The sequence below is a fragment of the Castor canadensis genome, chromosome 2 (genome assembly GCF_047511655.1).
Source record: "Castor canadensis chromosome 2, mCasCan1.hap1v2, whole genome shotgun sequence".
Taxonomy (NCBI): Eukaryota; Metazoa; Chordata; class Mammalia; order Rodentia; family Castoridae; genus Castor; species Castor canadensis.
In genome coordinates, this window is record NC_133387.1 from 129,055,698 (window position 1) to 129,077,153 (window position 21,456).

Below are 21,456 nucleotides of genomic sequence, written 5' to 3' on the forward strand. Positions count from 1 at the left end.
AACGCAATGATGGGGCACCTGCTCCTTTCACATGTGCTTTCAAATGCCAGCTTTTGCATCCAGGTTACAGGGTTGGTAACATGCAACTTAAAGAACTAGTTCAAATTCAAACTTCGGGGCCACCATCCCTTCTTGCTTTGTACTGGTGCATGCATGCAAGGCTGAGCGCTCACGTTAATGTATGTAGATTTTATTTCTGATGAGTGATTATTTGACTGCTCATTTTACCGAGATTCATGGCGTGCTTTCTATCTCCTGACTGCAGTGCTGCTCTTATCTTTAATAAAGGAGATGAGGACATTAATCAACCATTGTCAGGGCTCCTGACTAAGACATTAAATGTACTGTATGGGATAGGTAAACACGCTCCAGATCCTTCCCTACTCCACTACATCAGGCAAAAAAACACTCATTATATTTATCATAATTTCACATCTGCTGTTTTTGAAGCAATGTACCATGAGGCCATAAACTGTATTACAACTGTGCATAAATTCAACTGATTTGTGGCTGGAGTAACTAATTCCTAAAGTACATTTTAGAAAAACAAGCAGTGAGCCCTGAAATTGCAGTTCCATAAAGGCACTAAATTACTGACTGCAGAATCAAAAAATTTGCTTGATGTGATTCTGCAGTGACCATTTTTATAAAAAGTGACAGTACGCCTGTGATTGAGTCAATAAAGTAAGGACGAGTGAGCTGTACACTCAAACAAGATTAAAGAGAAAAGAAGTGACAGGAGACAGACTCATGGTATACAAATAGAGCAAAATGTAATGTTCCCCAAAATGGATTATGGATGCAACGATTAATAGCAACAATACTGATTCGGCAGTAGTCCTTTCATTATTTTGGAGGTGAAAGAGAAAAAATTAATCTCTCTCTCATTTCACAGCATAACTTTTGGGACACACTTAATATCTAACTAAAAAGGTTTACAAATAATTTTTAGTTGTGGCATTCACTATTGATTTAAGCTTGCCAAAATATTTTCCCAAAATTGCAAAGGATAATTCCTTATGGGTCATTTAATGATATCCTAGTTCCTAAGGTCTATGTTCAAGCACTCTCTTTGTTAAGACTTCAAGCCAATATTTGAGTGAGAAATGGTGTGTGCGAGTGTGTGTTTCTTTTGCCATAACCAGAATGCTCTATTTCAATTTTTTATAAACTTCATCTCTACCTGAACTTGCTATAATATCTTCTCCAAAAGAGAAGAGAGATAGCAGGGAATTGTTATTATTATTATTATTATTTTTTTTTTGTATAAGATGAGTAAAACCAGAGCCATTGTTTTTGAAATCAAAAGTGTGCTTGACATTTCATAAGATGAAAGCCAAAAGCAGATCTGATACTCAGGCTCCTAAAGAGAGATGTGAGCTCACAAATGAAACCAGCTAAGGATGGCACCATGTATGTCCTCCTGGTAGAGTGATGTGATTATGAGATTATTTATTGACTGGAAAAAGCAATTTAAGAGAGAAATAAATGGAGCTGGACTTTCATTGCTTGTGTTTCTCAAGGCATCCATTGCTTCTCACCAGTTATTTCATGCATGTCTGCTGTTGAGGACAGAAGTGCCACTGAGGTGCTTTTGTTTGGTTTGACCAAGATACTTGGTCTTTGTTTAACATTCTGTGTGTTCCTTCTCCACCCAGGGCAAATTGTGGAGGGCATTTACACAGAGCATATTTTAGAATAATATCATCCTATTTGATTTTACTTATAGAAGAATTTGTTTTGTCATAATTCGCCCCTCTCCCTGACCACTGTCCTGGTCAACTGCAAATCTGGAGCTGGTACATTGAATCTTGTTATGTTCTTTACACATCACATCAAATCATGAATGGTTGTGCTCAGAAGGCATTGCATGGTTTCTATCTAATGGTATCAATCCGTGCATCACAGAGCATTTCTTTCTCTGACATTATTACTTTACTGAAATTAAGCTTGAAACAATCTGATGTCAGATACTGTATATCTACTTTTATTGCCAGCCTTTCTGAGCCCACCATATCGCCAGGAGTGCATCTCATTCTAGATGGCTTTAAGCAGATATATATTCTCAAGTTTATTGAGAGTTGGATAGATTACATTTTCCATTCTCAAAGAGCAGGCTGGTCCTTTCAGTGCATTTTATAGAACAAATGTAAATTCCCAGGCTGCAGTTGACAAAAATTCATGGTTCTTTTCTTAGTGTCAAAAATAAATCCAGCATAGCATTGGAGCTGAGTAAGTGTGGAACAGTGGAGCAGGCTTCACTTCACCCTTTCTGATTTAGCAGCAGTTTCAATGTACTTGAGAAATCTGTAAAAGTTCAATTATTATGGTATAGGCAAAGAGATTTGCTCACACAACAGAGCTACTGCAGTTAGGCATGAATTGTGAGGACTCAATGAAATGCAAAATGCATTCAGAGCACAGAGTGCTCCTTACCCCTCATCTCCATTCTTACCTTCCTTCCCCCACCTACGTGTGTCTCTTATATGAAGCCTTTCTCTGAAAGCTTTCACTATAGTTAAATAAAACACAAGCATAAGAAATGGTCAAACCACCCCCATTAAAATGCAATAAGAATTAGCCTTTTGTTTTGAGAATTTATATTTTTAGGAGATCAGGATATGCAAACAGTAACTATCAAATAAATTCATTAGCAGCTTGGTTTGATCAGTTTGTCAAGATTGCTTACATATGTATGTCTTAGAAGGCAAGGCAGACTTGCTTGAAAAAGGTGTTTATGGCTAAAAATAAACCAAACATACTGAATCACAGAAAAAAAAATATTCTCTCAAATACTTTGTACTTTATCAACATAGCACACAGCTCAGATTGGAGGCTGTGTTTGCTCAATGCCAAGTGCATGTCATTATAAACAAACAGCATCTCTTTCTATACTTATATTCATTGATTTTGATATTTATTTCTGGTCAAAGATAAGGGTTTATTCTCACTATCCATCAAAAATGCTGTTGCTTTTAGAAAAACATGAAGAAAAAAAAAATCAGGACTATTCTGTAAAAAGAACGTAACCTGACTGCTACAAGAGTCAGTCCAGGTAGGTCTGCTCTTAACAATTGTCTTTTGTCATGTCATTTTGCTAACTGAGTTCTGGGCGATTAGGGGATTGGTACAGTGAGGGGAGTTAAGAACTACACAAATTCCAATGTGGGGGTGCCATTTGCCTGTCTTAAGGGGGAAAGTCTGGTTTCTTTTAGTCACGTTTAATTTCTCATGTGTCTTCCCTAGAATGTGGTGAAGAACAGGGATCCTGTGGGGTCATATTAAGCTCCCCCTCCAGGTATCAGTCAAGTAAGAATAGTCTTTGCTTACATGAGGAAGACACATCTACACCCCGCCCCCACTCACCCACCATGCCTAGAAAACACATTTTTCTGGATAGGGTACATTGTTGCTACTTTATAATCATCTAAGTCCTATATTTATGGTGTGATGGTAAAATAAATAAATGAAACGAATAAAAATTATTTCAACTTTGTGAATTTGAATCATCTGTGACCTTCACACTAGTCTAAAATAAACTTCTAGACATTTTTTGCTAGACATTGTGTCTGTGAAAATTGATCATCAACCAATCAGAGCTGCCGTAATTAAGGACTATATCTTACGTTCTAAGAGAATTCATGTGATAATTTATTTCTGGTGACTTTACTATGTATCAGGGGCATTCTGAAGCTTATAAACTTGTCAGTGCCATCAGTGTTTACACTATCCAGAGTGAAAATAACTAAAACCCAGGGTAAAATGTTCTGTTATAAAGACATAGAAGGAGAAGCTGTCAAACTCTGAACTCCACAAATGTGGCAGGAGGCAGAACATTGGCAGCAGAACATATTCTTGCGTGCTCATGTACTCATTAACAAATATGTGTGGAATCCCTATTACGTAGCTGGTGCTGGGGGAAGGGAAGTTGCCGGGGGGTCACGCTCTCTCACTGCTCACAGGGAAGCAGGGCTCAGTGTGGGATAAGATGGGTATCAATGAGGGCTGTGAAGCGTGCATGGTGGGACAAAGAAGCCTCCTAGAGAAAGTGACTTCTGAAATGCCCCAAGACAAGGACAGACACAACTGGCCAGGTGAAAAGTGAGGAAGCCTTTGAATGTGAAGATGGACCCTGAAAGAGAGTTTCCAACCAAGAGGATTAGTGTGTGAAGGCCAGGAGGAGAAAGAGGACCTGGTCCACTCCAGAAACTGAGAGAAATTCAGTGTTACTGGGATGAGGGTGGCCAGGAGGGAGCAGACAGGTCAGGAGAGGTCTCAAAAGCCAAGAAAGATCTGGATGTTTTTTTTAAGGCAAAAAGAAACTATGACTGTGCTTTAAATAAACAAGGGGGTGATCACGTTATTGCTTTAAAAAATCACTTTGGTTGTGGAGAAGCAGACTCTTCAAAACCTTTTCTGTTATGTTTTTGTCAGTAAATGTTCTTGGAGAGCTTATCTCTAACACACTGCTGTTTATAGATGTTACGCTGGTTCCACTGTGCTAATATATTATGCTATTTAAGAGCATGCACAGAATTAAGCATTTAAGAGAATAAATTAATTTTGAAATGTGCCTCTAAAAATTTAAAGCTGTGTTTCAAAAACACTCCAATGCCTCCTCTTTCAAATTGTCAATGTTTAGTCTTACTGATTACATATCATATTCTTATCTTACTGATTAAGATACATAACATCATATAAGATACATATTAAGATAGCATATCATATTAAGATATATTACATATCATATCCTTAATCTTACTGATTAAGTCTTACTGATTACATATATTCTCAGTGAGGCCTTTCCTAACCACCTTTTTAAAAATTATAAACTGTCCCCAGAATCCCCCCCCTTCATTTTTCTCCAATCTGCTCTGAATATGCTATTCAACTTCCTTATTGAGACTGTAACAAATCCCCCCTTCTTTTTTTAGCTCAATTTATTTTTTAACTTCAAGTATGAATGATGAAGCACTTGATTGGGGATGGAAGAAGTGCTGTATCAGTGATGTATCTGTGTAAGCTTTCCTTTAAAAACGTTCGTGCATCTTGCGAGGGTTAGTTTAGTTAAAACTAGGTCGTGGTATCTGGAAACGCGTCTGAGGTACCAACGATTATGAGCTGGGAAAGGCCTACAGTGAACGCACACAGGGCCCTTCCCTGCTCTGGGACGCTCACATTTTGCTTAGTTTACCTCTTGTATCACGATGTGTCTCCGTATAATTGTCAGAGTTTAACTGTAGATTAAACAGCAATAAAGATTAATTTACTTCCTTATTCTTGGATAAAAAACAATGTAAGTAGAATTCCCAGGGTATCTTTTAATTTCAGCAGCTTACCCTGAACACTCTGAAGACATCCAGAAGGGACCCTGAATCTGAGAGGCTGAGTGCAGGCAGGCAGGTGCGCACAGGAAGCCGGGAGGGGCATCCTGGTTTCCCTCTGTGCCAACAGCGTCACCTGAGGAGGTCCAGTGTGCAGCATCCCAGGTCCTCAGGTTTGACCCTTATTGGGAAATATGTTTTCTGCCATGCTTAACTTAAAGAAAAGTAAGTCAAACAGAGGTCACATCTCCCGTCTATGACATCACTGCTTTCCCAATGTGTAACACACAGGTCAATTACTTTTTCACGAGTGTCTGTTGTAACTTTCTTTGATCAGCTCAAACACAGATAAACAGACTGGAGTTATTATTAAGGCTTCGCTATCTGTATGGAGATCTCCCAACAGTGAGGATGATTTTAATTTAGGATGCGTTTCTAGTAGCTCTCATGTCTGCTTGTGCTCTGGGAGCAGCAATAAGGATGGATTCTCACTTGACACAACATTCCTTTGAATTCTTTCAAAATGTGAATGTAGCAGAAACTGATTTTTATCCTAATAAAAGTCAAATAGGAACTAGTGTTTTAATTAATTATTTCCAGGGCCCAAAATACAATTGATATTCTGAAACAGGAGAAATATTTCCTACTTTTTGAATTGATTATACTACATTTGAATTTTTAAATCACAAACCTTGTTGGGAAGCAGATTGTATAGTACTCATTTCAGGTGAACTGTAAACAGTCTGTGGTTACCTGCCTAATTCCAGTGGACACAGATCAGGCTCCATAGAAAGAACAGCGAGTGAACACAGCCTCTTGGCACCATGCTGGGGAGGGGCTGTGTACATCAGCAGGAGGCATTCAATCTGCAGTTTACCCCCATATCAATTTTGGCAATACTGGGGTTTGAACTCAGAGTCTCCACATTTGCTAGGCAAGTTCTACTTGAGCCACACCCCAGCCCACTAGATGAGGGTTTTTTTTTTCATGGAAGCCAGAGTTAGCTGGCCTGCAGTTCTTGCAACGGTGAACACTCCTTACACAGTGAGGCCATATCTGTGCACAGGCTGGTTACTGGTCTCTTAATCCAGTGCCACACAGGGATGGTTTTAATGACTTGTTAAAGTCCCTGTAGCTCTGAGACTCAATTACTCAAATTCAGAGACCATAATCTAATTGAATCATTTCAATAAGAAATCATGATTTTCATCTAAATTTTAATTTAGTACACCCCAATGAATTATATTGAGGTTATTACAGTATCCTTTCAACTTTAGCAATAAAAGCGTCTCTGTTCACTAAGCAGGGCACAGTCTTACATGTGGGCTTCTTAAAGTGGAAGCCTCCTTTCTCTGGCTGTGCTGCTGGTATACCATGGCTGCCCAGTGTGCATACGGAGGTGAATGTATGTGCGTGAAATGGGGCTGGTGCATTGGTGTAGTATGAAGTAAACATGAGGCTGTGTGTCAAGTGTGCGATGACTGATTTGAATGGCACAGAACCGAAGCTTTCTTTGTGTCCATCTTGACAATCCATACTGACCACCTCGGCTATGCTTTCAAGTCTGGAGTCTGCATTCATCCCAAGAGTGGTTTATATCATTCTAAGGCCACAAACTTGGTCAACATATAACATGGATCTTGTCCTGAAAGATTTATATAGAACCTTATAACTCACAAATGCAAATGGCAAGGGAGAAAAGTAGAGACTCATTTCCTCATTTCCATGACAGAATATGCATATTATATTGATGTTATGACTTCTAACAACTTCCTATCATAGTAGAGGTATTTTGAGAACTTGGACCTAAATTTCAAAAAAAGAAAAAAATTAATATGTGCTAATTAGCATGTGTCATTAAATGTTAGAGTGAGACAGGAAGCCCTTGTCCTTATAAAGGGCTCATTCTAGTTATCCTATACTGTCAGGTATTTGGCCATTTCTCTCTCTCTCTGATTCAGTTCTTTGCTATGCAGATTGCAAAATATAATAACTTCTAAGCAGTGTGTAAAACAAAGTGCTCAATTCACTTTATTAAAATATCCAATAATAATTGATTTAAAGGCAATAAAATGTGTTCATTAGAGGGTTTATATTCAAGAAATATTGAAAGTATACCTAAAACTGTCACTTTTATTGTGAATGAACAGGATAATATAATTTGAAAAGAGAGTGATCATACTAAAGATTTGTCCTGCAGCATTATCTGATAGCTCGTAAAGTGCTGAAATTTAATATGATGCTTTCAGTCAGTTTAATTGAAATTTAATTGCCACTTTGGGCAGAAGGTTTAGATCTGATCAATAAAATATTAAAGATTTTGTGCTTTCGCTTGGAACAGCTTCTTTAGTGATGCACCAAGAGAACCCTATATTTTCGGAAATATTTGTTTGCTATAGTTCACACAGTGCTCAATAGCACTTTCTCATCTGAAAGTTTTAATGTGCTATGCAGGACAAATAGTGGAAATAATAAAGCAATAGTTGATCCATTTAATTACACCATGGTGAAAGAAGTAACGGTCACCTTCAGATTCATGAGAAAGGCATTAATGTAAAAGAGCAATAAATATTTTGAAATGTCAAACCTCAGAAAGACAGAGTCCAACTTGAGCTCAGTTGTAAATCAGACTAAGGGAAAGACCTGAAAAAAAGATGGTTCTTTGGTATTTTAGAAATAATTACTAATACAAAAAGGGTAATGATGAAACTATAAATTACATTAAAAAGGCCATTAGAGGAGGATTAGTTTATAAAGCTGAGAGATGGCTCTTAAAATTATTTCTACTTTCCATTTTATTCAGGAACCCCCTGCTCAATTATCTGATTATTAATAAAATAATTGATCACTACTTTGCAGTTCAAATATTAAAATCAAGTTAACTTTCTCCTTTTGGGGGACTCCTATGGGAACTCCACATTACTTAGTTTAGAAAACTGGAGATTTCTTAAAATTTGTAAATAGTACAAATTTTTTAAAGTGGTCCAGGACTTCAAGCTAGGTTTATATTGTTACCAATATTTCTTACTGTTATGGTCTCATTCAGACCACCATCTTCCAAATGTCTTCTATAGTCCTTTCTCAATGACCTCTGGCATAATTTTTCCCTAATGGTCCCTTAACAGCAGTGACCTTTTCCATAGCTCCATATTCAAGAACATAGACTTCTTTACTCACAAGTGTCCTTTGAGATTCTAAGTTCAATAGCAAGTTATGTTGTTTTATTTGGTTCAGTAATCTCTTCAAATATATGTTCGCTTCACAAGTATTCGAACGAGACCAGTTATCTCAAGTGAGCATGATCACTTTTCCTTGTCTTCTATGTCAGCCTGTTTCCCAGATTTCTCCTTGTTAATCATGTGATATCAACATGGTTTTTAATCTTACAACTATACTGGATAAGGTCATTCATTTTCTTTTGAAGTATACACTCATTTTTTTCCCTATGGCCACTCAAAACATTTTAATTTGGGGTATCTAGATGCTGTACACCATCTGTGTTAGTCAGTTTTATTATAACTGTGGCCAAATACCTGAGAAAGCTAACTTAATGTGGCAAGGATTTGTTTTAACTCAAAATTTCAGAGATTTCAGACCATCATTGGGAAGGGGAGTAGAGGGGTAGGCATGCATACAGGCTAGAAAGCAGAGAGAGAATGGGGGCGCATGTCTGTCTGTGTTACTGACTTTGTCCTATTTATCCTTTAATTCCATAAGTCCATCAGGAGAATTAAAACTTTAAGCTCCAGTAGGATTCTGCAGGCAGAAGAAGAATTAGGTCTCAACTTGAAGATAGGCAGACTGAGCAAATTCTCCTAATTGAGCCTTTTGTTTGCTTCAAACCTTCAGTGGATTGGATGAGAACCACCCAGATCTGCTTTACCCAATCTACCAATGGAAATGCTAATCTAATATAGAAATACCCTCACATCCAGAATATTGTCTGGGTACTTTGTGGCCTTGTCAAGTTGACACACAAAGTACAACCATCAGTTGACACACAAAATTTAACCATCACAGATGGCATGAAACAGACATTTTCAAAGAGAGGAAATTTTAATTTAATAGGCAAACTAACATTACCATATATTTTTGAATATCAAATTAAGATTTGTACTCATAAATGAAAAGAGCCCATTAATTGAGGATGCATGATTTTTTCCAGCAATGCTTAATGGTTGCTTGCAGACATTGGGTAAATAAATTTAATCAGGGCTACAGAAACTTACCAGCTGACTACAGAGGAGGGAAAGTAGAGCAATGCAGGTGAGGATATTCACAAGTGGCTCTGTAAACTGGGCTGGATTAGGAAAGAACTGAGATGGTTGGTGGCAAGATGGAGAGTGAAATAAATGGTAGGCACAATTCTCAATAAATTTATGAGGGACAATCTCATAAAATTATTAGAGCATTAGTGTAAGTGAGCTGAAAAGACAGATAATGATAGATGTCTGCCAGACAGAATGTTAAGGATTGAAAGTCTGAAGATAATGTCAGTAGTGAGGATGATGAGGTCTTTCCCATGGCTATGTAGAAAGTTGTTGAATGGTGGAAGAGGTTGTTGGAGTTCAGAAGGCCAAGGAACTGAATGAGTCATTTGATGACATGCTGAAGTTACTGACACATGGTCAGTGAGGGAGACATGGATCTGATGTCAGTTATCACTGAATGAGGAGACAGGAATAGAGCTTTGGTAGATAAAGAGGAAGAAGAGCTAGAAAATCTTATCAAATGAGCTCTAAGGAAGGAGTGGTTTTGAAGGAGAGATAGCTTGTCAATAGCAAAAAGTTAGGGCAAATGGATCCAAGGAACATACACTGTAGGAGAAAGTTCATCATCTATTGAGAGTCTGTTAGTCATCCTTTCACTGCTATGACAAAACACCTGAGATAAACAATTGAAATGAAGAAAGATTTATTTTGGCTCATGGTTTCAGTCCATGTTTGCTTGGCCCCACTGCTTTGGCTTGGGTAGAAGCAGACATCATAGTGGGGAACGCTGGTAGAACAAGACCTACGTGCTTCCTGGTGGCTATGATGGAGAGAGAGAGAGAGAGAGAGAGAGAGAGAGAGAAAGAGAGAGAGAGAGAGAGATGGGGTGAGGCAGAGGACATTCCAGTGACCTACTGCCTTTCCTGATAGCCCATTAAGCTATAAACTAATCAATGAGTTGATCTATTGATGAAGATGGCATCCTTATGATTCAATCGCTTTTCAATAGCTCCACCAGCTGGGAACTAAGCCTTCAACACATGAGCCTTTGGGGGACATTTCCTACTTAAACCACAAGAAAGAAGCAAGAAAATAATATCTTTTAGGAAGCTTTTAGACTTGGATCAGATCCAGAACATAAAGAGAACATCCAGAAAAGAAATTGCAGATATAGAGAGAAACCCCCTTGAACGTTGACTTTGAATTAAAAGTGAAAGACAGGACTACAGAACAGTACAGTGTACAGGGCAGGGGGTGCATGTGGGAGGGGAGGGTGAATGGAAGAGGTGAAAGTGGGGAAATATGGTTGATGGGCTTTGTATGCATATATGAAGCAGAGAGATGAAACTTTTTGCAATTGCTTTAAGTGGGGAGGGGATCAAGAGGGGGCATGGGAAGGGTCAATCTAACCAATGTACAATGTAAGTCAATTCAGAATTGACACAATGAATCCCTCTTGTGCAATGACCATATGCTAATAAAAAAGGTGGGAAAGAATTGCAGCTATAGGGGAATTTGGTGATAGTGGAAATAGTCCCGAAAAGGTTGAGTGGAAGTGTGGTTATATAGAAAGGGGTTAGAGGTGAATCCAGTTCAAGGGAAAATAGAAATTTACAAGTGTAATCATCCACATAAGCATGGCTGGTGTGGGATGCTTAAATTCTAATGGTAACTGAGGTGAGAGTGGTGTGAGACCTGGTGAGTGTGGTTGATGAAGTCTGACAGCCATTCCCAAACTGGAGCTTAATGAGCTTAATCTTGGTTAGGTCTAGTGGTGTTAAGGCAGTCCCAGTTCAAAGTAATGAAGATTACAAAGAATCTAGCCATATGCCATGTCCCTGGGGAAGTTACAAATGCATTTAGGCCATCAGTAATTGTTCTTGGAAACTGACATGCCTTATTTACTGGAACATAAAAAACTAAGATGGTATAAAGGGGAGATTTGGTTGAACATTCTGGGAAAAATGAAAATGTTGTGTTATTATTTAACAACTATCTGCATGTCACTGTTGTCACCTAAAACACAGAGATAATTTTGTTACTTATGAATATTAAAAGAAATGATTATTTCTGGAGCCCAGAAGGCAACTGAGAAATATTAAAACCACCTTCCTATCTATATATAATGTGCTTAAACCTTGTGGTTTGATTTATCACAACAGTTGAGAATATGTGAGTGGAATGAATTAGGGAGAAGAGTGTGAATTTGGTATATGCCCTCAACTCATTGGTGTCTGTAGGCTTCATGCTCTTCATTCCTGAAGAGCACATGATGACGGTTGGGAGTCTGTCTGTAGAGGTTGCTGAGAAGGCTCTGGTTATCCATTTTCCTCCATCCCTATGCAGTTGTTGGCTACAAATACCCTGGTGACCCTCAGTATAATACTTTGAAGTAGTTTGTGCAGGAGAACTTTGAAACTCCAGTTTCTGCTGTTAATACCACAGTCACAGAGAATCTTTGAATCTAAGGTATTCCAGACAAAAACCTAGATGAAATTAAGAAATGAATCTTAAGCATGGTATCCTTGACCAGAGGCATATCATAGAACATTTCTTACCCACCTATTTGAGCTTACTAGGTTACTTCTCCTTTTTCTCTACTTCTTAAGCTCAACTGACCTGGAAAAATACATGCTAAAGCACAAATCAATTCAGTTTTAACAATGGGTGACCACCTGATTCATAGCTTTGTACTAGGCATTAAGATACAGACCAATAAAAGTTAGTAAGAGATATGATCCCAACTTGGAGAAGTTTACAGTCTAGTGACCTGACAAGTGAATAATTTCTACCCTGGTCACAGTCAATAAATATTGAAAACCCACAGCAACAAGTGTGGTAGAGAAGGGACTGTTCCTGTTTGCTCTTGGGACTCAAACCATGGTGCAAACTCAGAATCCAGAGAAGCAGAAATATTTTTAAACATTGTCAGAGATCGAAGCAGACCTGCAAAGGGCTTGCAGAGTACAGACTAGACAGTGTTACATTGCTTGTCATTCCTAACCCAGGGAGTGCGTGAGCCAGTGGTCACACCAGTGCTTGTGTGTGTGTGTGTGTGTGTGTGTGTGTGTGTGTGTTATTGATTAAAATTTTACCTTCAAAGAATTATTCTGTTAAGCACATCACTTTGCTTGTGATAAGGTTCTTATTCATTTTGTTATTCTGTACATTATTTGTGTGAACTCTTGCAATTTCTCCCTGATTTTTGTATTCAAATTAATTGGGCCTACTTAGGGAAACTGGCTCATTTCATCTGATGTATTCTAGGGTTTGGTTGAGTTTACCTTTTTGTGTTTAGAGTCCATACTATATTAACACTAGCTTCCTTTCTCAACCAGTTATTCATTCAGCCATCTGCATAAAAAGTAGGCTAATGGTTTGAAGAGCTTTGGAGACCATGGACCCAGGATCTGTCCACTGGCCTTTTAGATGTTGCTCAATGCTTGTTAGAATCCTACAATTTGAATTAGAGCTTAGATATCTGGCTGAAACTGTATTTAGACTTGCTTCTGTAATAATTTGCCCATAATTACTGATGCTACTTATCCTTACGTTCTTGGCAGGAGATCAGATTCAGGGTTGGAATTTATTCAGGGTTCCATGATGTACCTGCTCCCTTCTTAAAGGTGTGATGGACTTCTGGAATTTGAACTTGAAGCTCTTCATGACATGTCTCCAGCATCTGCATGTTTACTCAAGTGGGCCTTTCTGAATTACAGTTCTTGACTATTCATTCCATTACTTTTTAGAAACAGAATTAAAAACTACAAAAGATGCAGTATGATTACTTAATCAAAAAATATTCTAACACCCAGAAATAAGGAAAAAAGTTCCTGAGTCTATCCCAGAAAAATAATCACTGTTAATATTTTGATGGCTTTTTAATTTTTTCTTGTATTCATGGATTTTTTTCCTGATAATTATCCTTCATAGTCTTAAGTATACGCTGAATATTAATTGCTCTGTTGCTTTAGCTGTGTCTATGGTGTAATGATGTGGTACAGTGATTAAGAATGCAAACCCTGGAACGGGCTCCCTTCCTCAATGCTACGTTTGAACTGAGGCAAGTTATGCTACCATTTTATGCCTCAGTTGTGTCCTTTGTAAGATGGGGATCATTCTATCCACTTTAGTGAGTTATTGTGAGCATTGAGTAAGTTGTTGCATATGAAACACACAGAGCAGTGGCTGGCGCATAGAAAATGAACAAAAAGTTTTAGCTGATATTTATTGGTAGTGCTTCTATAGACTGAAGGGATTTTTTGCCTGAAAGTTCATATACTTAAATATTTCTTACAAAAGACAAATAGCTTTGTTGTTGAAAATGTAGAAATACAGAGGTGATGAAAACCAGTAAATATAATGAGCAAGTGAAACACCTAGGATAGCTACTATTAATATTTTCATGTATATACCTCTGAAAGTGTATTTTACACTGGATGTTTGGATATTGCATGAAACCTCAGACATAGATACAATTACTCTGGGTAGGACATTAATATGCTTGCTTCTACCAGTGACAGGAAGTGGATCACAAAGGTCACCCATCACTATGACATGCTCAATTCTAGCTAATGACTTTAGCATGTGAGTGAAAATTTAAAGGTAAAATAGTTTTTTGATAAGCAAAAAACAAGCATGTTGCTTCAAGAGCACAATAATAGGTAGTAGATAGACAAGAGATGGCTTTCTGCATATTCTTTTTAAGAAAATTCTACACTCAGCCTGGCATTCATTTAGTGCTGAATCTGGGCTAGGACCTCCTCCATGGGCTGGAAACAGTTCACTGGTGTCATGGAGCCCACATAACACTCTTTCTGATTCTGGCACAGCACAATCAGTTCTGCAGCACTATGTTAAGGCATAAGTCACATTTTTGAAATGTTTTCTTGAACATATAGATCTGTCTCATTTTTGAAGACTCTGGCCTGTGTTTGGGCAACACCAACCCAATAGAATTATTGCAAGAAGCTTTCTTACTTTTTTAAAGAGCAGGATGACATGGAAGTCCGAGGACATTACTTCAACTTTTCACCAGAAAAGTCCTTCCAAAATAGTAAAGCAGGGACATACCTTCTGCAGGAAAAGATGGAGACAGATGTACTTTGGAATTTTATAGGCCTGAGTTTAAAAACAGGCTCTGCCATTTATTCAATGTGCGAACGTGGGGTACTTTATTTAGTTCTTTATGCCTTGTCTTTTCTTCCTGTGTGGTAGTAATAATAATATTTATGCATGGGATTTTTCAGGATAATCAAATGGGATAATGTGTAGGATGAGGCTTGCATGAAATATGTGGTCACAGTTGCTATCATTTTCCCAAAGTAGGAGTCCTTTGGGAGCCCTCAGCGGGATGCAAAGCCATCCAGGAGTTTGGTTACCATCTTGGGTCTGACTTGGCACTGACTTGTTGACCATCTGGAGTGAGAGGCATGGCATGCTTCTCTATGAGGCCCAGTGTCTACAGTCTGACTGGGATGGGAGAGGGGTGGGTGGGGATCAGTTTCCCCAAATATGAACAATGGAGGCATGGGTAAAATCTAAAAATGGATTAGTTGTAGCAGCATGAATTCAGCAGGGACATTTACTTGCAATAACTGCTGGCAGAGAATCAAGCTCTTACATCTTTTCAATCTTCTTTTGCCTCATGAGACTTAATAATTCACCATTCCTCATTTATCACTTTATTGACTGAACCTCTCCACTGTTCTACCAGTGCCCCATTCCTCATGATGCTGTGTAACATCACTGGAGATCCCAACACAGCTCCTCTCACATAGATTTGGAAAAAAGAAGGCTACATAGCTACATTTGAAATAACTGGATCTGAAACTCAGGGTTTCTTTCTTTTCTCCTTCTGCTGATCTGATTCAAGCCTGAACCTTTGTTTCTCTATCCCTAGGACAAGAACATTTCCCTACCTTGTTATCTCAGGGGAATGTGGAAAATTTGGATGGTGAATGGTTTGATCTTAGTAGTGAAAGAAAAGAATAAATTGCTCACTTAATAAATTGCCAGGCCACTTGGGTACTATTTTATTTAGCAGATTACCTTTTCCAGAGCACTAAATGATAGTAAATGGCAGAAACTCGGAGAGTTAATGCAGCTTTGATCTCTTGAACCGAGACTCCATCATTTCTGTAAAATGAGGCAGAATTATTCTTTCCCTTTTATCTGAGGCCCAGGAAACCCTCAAAGAAGGAGGACAAAATTACCTTTTCCCATCTTGCCTGTCCACTATAGTGAAAGAGCATCCATAACCCTGCACATACATACATATCTGTAAATAAACACATACGTATGTCCATTACAGACCCCATAAAGAATGCTCTAAAAAGTGCCATTTATCATTCAATTAATTAAAACCCTGAGTACTGACTGTGTGCCAGGTTCATGCTAATGCAGGAGGGGGCAGTCCTGCCCTTTTAGAGCTCAGTGTGGAGGAAATACTCTCTCAGGCTCTTAACCTGAAATTCCCTTGAAAAGATCTGATGCTGAGCTCATTTGTCCACACCCTGATCCCCAATGCCACCTGGACCAAGATTCTCCTATCTGCAGTGACCACAGAGCTGAGATTATAAACTGAGTCCTGTTCCCGGTCAAGGCTGTGGTCCTTTACTAGGGTTGCTAACAAGACTTTCCATAGACCCGTGAGAGCGGACCAGGTCACAGTCAGTAGAGAGAGGGAATACCAAACATAGGGGCTAAAAGGGAGACGGGTCAGTGGGAAAAGGAACACGTCAATTTCAAGTGAATCCTGGTAGATAGTCTGAATGACTCAGAGCTGCTCCCAGAGTGTCTGAGGCACTTGGATGAACAAACACTGTCTTCTTAACTTAAAAAGTAATATATGTACATAGTAGGAAAAAAGGAAACTCCAGTGTCTACACACAAACACACACACACAGTTGAAAAAAATTAAGACTCAACTCTAATACCCATAGATAACTACTCTTAACATTGGTGTATTTTTTCCTTTTTATTTTCTAAATTAGAATCATATTGTATATTCACTTAGCAGCCTGCTTGTATTCACATAACAGCATATTGAATGCATTTTCTAAGGTAATTAAATATTCTTTGAAAACATTATTTTAAATTACTGCCCAATTCCCCTCTTATTTGGCATTGAGGCTTTTTACTATTTCCCCTCTACATAAATAAGTCTTCAATGAATATTTTTACTTGTAATAACATTTGCCTATTATTTCTTGAGATTCTTAGAAATGGCAATCCCTGTTCAAAGGGCATAGTTTTGCAAGGATTTTGATATATTTTGCTAACTTGTTTCTTGGAAAGATTTTAGCATTTTTCCCCAGCATTAATTATAGACCTTTAAGGAAACTATTTCATGAACCCTTAAACTTTTCTCAAGTTCTGGGCAACTACAAACATTTCACCTTTAATTATTTTATTAAATTCCCATTCATGCAACTTCTAGGCCCAAGGGAAAGCATGATTTTAATATGTTTGAAATTATTATAAGACAATCAAAAACATCCAGAAAGACCATTCTCAAGTATCTTTCCATGAGCAGCCCACATGGGAAATTTGTAAAATGTATCTATCATTTCATCTTTTTATATCTTGTCTCAGTTTTCTGTTGCTGATCTACCAAATTACCTCAAACTCAGGGGCTGAACACACATGTTATTTAACAGTTTTGTAGGTCAGAAGTCTCATGTGGCCCTTGCTAGCTAACACCATGGTGTCAGCAGGGCTATTCCCTCCTGTCCGCTCTAGTAGGATGAATTTCTTCCTTTTGCTTCTTCTTCAGGCCGTGTTTCTCCACTCGTGACCCTGCCCCTCCTCAAAGCCTGTAAGGTAAGTTGTGTTCTTCTTACATGGTGTTACTCCAACCTCTTCTCCCTTTCCATTTTAAGGACTCTTGGATTACGTGGGTGCACCTCAATAATTCAGGATAATCTCTTCCATTTGAAGTATATAATTTAATCACCAAATTGCAGAGTCCCCTTTGCCATGTCAGGTACTGCATCTCTACTGTAAAGGATTGGATGCATTCAGGAAGCATTAATCCTGCTGACCAGATTGTCCTCGTTCCTCCCATTGCTCACACCTCTGTCTTTTAATACAATCAAACTTTAATTTCTTTGTTCTTATTTCTTCCAATATGGGCCTAATCTAGACCTCTCTCTTTAGACATTAGTATTTATTAAGTCAGGTCTTAGCCCTTAGCGCAGTTCTCCTGTGATCATTTGCTAAGCAGCTTGGTATTGTAAGATGACAAAGATCATTACTTTATTTGTTCCTTCACTTTCAAGCTTGTTCCTTCTAAGGGTACATTTTTTACTTCAAAGCCGTAGGAACCAGTGTCACTTTTTCTCTGTACTGATAACAGAGGATTAAAATTGTTGCACCAAATAGTCTTCCATTTTCCCTCCCCTCCTAATTTATCACAAGTAGATATTCTACCTGAAGTTGGGGAAAAGATTTCTGGCTGATGGACAGTGCCTCTACCTTGTGGAAGATTCATTACTCTGCACATTTTGAATTTGCTGACAAGAGACTTGCAGGCACAGTAATCAGAGCCCTGCAAGATTGATTTTTGTCCCCTGCTGGCACATGGCACACAGGGTGGAAAGGCACTCATCTCTCAACCTAATCTTAACTATTTAGAAGCCATTATCGCAGGATTACAAATCATCAGAATACCCCCTTTTTTTCTAGCAGCATTATTTATTAGCAAGACCTTCAAATTAGTCTTGCGTCTTGGCTTTATACTATTCTTAAAATCAATCCTGAAGTAAGTTTTGATAAAAAAGCTTTGCAGTTAGTACCATCACTTTGTAATTGCACAAACCCTAAGCCAAATTCCATTTTCAGTTCACATTTTAAAAATAATTCAAACCAAAATGCAAATTGATTCTTCTCTTCAGTTTGTAAGAAATGCTTAAAGTCAACTCGACATGAAGAAGAAACTGAATCTATTACCTGTCCTCGTCCGGGAAGGCAGATGTATGGAAAGGAGAGCCATGAGATTTATCTGATGTTTGGCTGATCTATGGGTATATAAAATCTTAAGTAATACAGATAATGTCACACAGTATTGAAACATATATTTTCAGTTGAATGTTATAAGACAATAAGGCAGAAATGGAAATTAAAGGGAAAAATCTGAATGGTTGTCAGGGAATACTTTTTCATTCAGAGAATCATAAACATATGGAATGGCATGTCAGGCAAAGTTTCTGAGATAAGAATGTTGGAGTAATTACAAAATGGATTTGTATTCTGAGGATGGAAGTACACACAACAGGAAAGAGGCTTGAGTCAAATGATTTTTAACCACCACGTCCCAAAAGCACCTCATGAAAATGTATTTCACAAGTGTTCTCTAAAAACATGAGATATCAGAAAGACAGAGTCGTTAAAGATCTAAAAACAGCTATTTCATTAAAAAAAAAAGGAGAGTGAACAGGAAGACTGAAAGGGAAGCATCAGCACTGAGAAAAAGACTTAAAGAATGGATTGGATTTGTTAATTCAATTTGACAAGTCTCAGTGGAGGGCTAGAAACGGTCAAAGCCACCACAGAGGCTCTGAGCTGTAGAGGACATTTGAACATCACCATCCTCTGTGCTTCACAGGTCTGTGCCAGAGATTCTCAGTCTTTATTCCTAAATCCATCACATAAATTTGAGGATTTTTTTTCTAGGTCTTTGAAGAATTCATGGGTGTTTCGATGGGGATTACATGGATCTATACATTGCTTTTGGTGTGTGTGGATATCTTAACAATATTGATTCTTTCAGTTCACTGAACTCTTCAATTTATTTCATCAAAGCTTTATAATTTTCATTATAAATATTTTTCACCTCCTTGGTTAAATTTATTCCACGGTATTTTATTTTATTTTTGTAGCTTTTATAAGCAGGACTGCTTTCATGGTTTCTATTGCAGATAATTTCCTATTGATATATTACAATGTAACTAATTTTTGTATGTTGGTTTTTGTGTCCTGCGACTTTACTGAATTCATTTATTAGTTCACTTTATTGGTGAAATCTCTGGCATTTTCTAAATATGAGGTCACATAATCAGCAAAGAGTGACAATCTGACTTCTTTTCCAAATTGGATACCTTTTTTCTTTCTCTTGCCTGATTGCTCTGGCTAAGACTTCTGGTGATACATAGAAAGAAACTGGTGAAAGTAGGCAGTTTTGTCTCAGTCCAGATCTTAGGGGGGAAACTTTTACTACTTACTCAGTATAATGTCAGCTATTGGCTCATTGTAGATATGGGAAATCTTTTATGATATTAGAATGGACAAATATTTTTTGCAAATGAGCCCCAAATTACAGGAAACAAAAGCAAAAATGGACAAATGGGATTATAGCAAATTTAAAAGTTTCTGCACAGTGAAGGAAACAATAGTGGGAGAAAATATTTGCAGTGTATACATCTGACAAGGAGCTGATATCCATAGTACACAAGGAGTGCCAAAAACTTAATATCAGAAAACAAACAAAAACAAGGAGACCCCGAAATAATTTGATTAAAAATGGGCAATGAACCTAAATACACATTTTCCAACAAAAGATAAATGGCCAAGAGGAACAAGAAAAATTGCTCAATGTCATTAATCATTAGGGAAATGCAAATCAAAATCACAAGGAGATAGCACCTTGCCCTGCAAAAATGACTATTATTAAAAAGACCAAAGATAGTACTGGTGAGGAGGTGAAGAAAAGGGAACCTTGTACACTGTTGATAAGAATATAAGTTAGCACAGGTTTTAAGGAAAATAGTGTGGAAGTTCCTCAAAAATGATGTATAGAAATACCTTGTCATCCAGAAATTCCACTCCACAGGAAATGAAATCACTATGTTGAAGAGACAGCTATACTCCAATGTTCTTTGCTACACCATTCCTAAGAGCCAAGAAATGGAAGCAAACTAAGTATCCATCAACTCATCCATGGACAAAGAAAATGTGGAACAAACACACAATGGAACATTATTCACCTATAAAAAAAAGAGTGAAATACTAGGGGCTGGCGGAGTGGCTCAATTAGTAGAGTACCTGCCTATCAAGCATGAGAACCTGGGTTCAAATCCCAGTACTGCTCCACCACCACCCCAAAAAAAGGAAAGACGAGTGAAATACTGTTATTTGAGACAGCCCAGATGGACGTGGAGATCATTATGGTACTGAAGTAGTCAGGTAAATGAGGGCAAGAACTATATGACCCCTTTCATGCATGGACTGTAAAAAGTTGACCTCACAGACGTTGAGAGAAGAGTGGTGGAGAGCAGGGGATGGGGAAGGGATGATCCATGAGTGCTGAGCTATGGTGAGACAGGAGCAAGAAGGGAAGAAGTGCTCCTGTCTTGTCGCACAGTAGGGAGTCTGCAGCTAAGAGAATGGGCTATGCGTTTCAAAGGATTTTTAAAGTTTTATCATAAAGAAAAGATAAAGGTTTGAGGGGATAGATGTATTTAAGCTGATTTAAGCACTAGACAATACATACATGCATTGAGGCATCACATAACCCAAGTAATATGTACAGATTCTATGTTTTCATGTACTAGTTAAAAATAAATTGAATTAAAAAAAGATGTGTGGCACAGAATAGAGAATTTAAAAACAGATTCTCAGATATATATAAATGACCTTGATTTTTGACAGTTATAATTACAAAAGCATCGAAAAAATATGACAAATTTGCAAAGCAAAATTTTAATGAAACAGAAAGAAATGGTTAGATGATATCACACCAAAAATTAAATTGGCTATTTTTGAATGATTAGGTGAGTGACTTTTAGTTTCTAAAACAATTTTTTACAATAAACATCAGTTATTTTAATGTTTTATTAAACATTTTATTTATGTGACTTCTCATTCAGAAGTTAAAGATGGAGAAAAAGGCATTTAGTGTCTAGCGTTGCTGTTAGTCATAA

General features: G+C 37.8%; 1 non-coding gene across 1 annotated transcript; it reads left to right on the forward strand.

The window, feature by feature from the left end:
• The first annotated feature begins 20,551 nt into the window (after positions 1-20,551).
• Positions 20,552-20,629, forward strand: Trnad-auc (transfer RNA aspartic acid (anticodon AUC)). The gene has a single exon. It is a non-coding gene; the product is annotated as a tRNA-Asp (tRNA).
• The last annotated feature ends 827 nt before the right edge of the window (positions 20,630-21,456 follow it).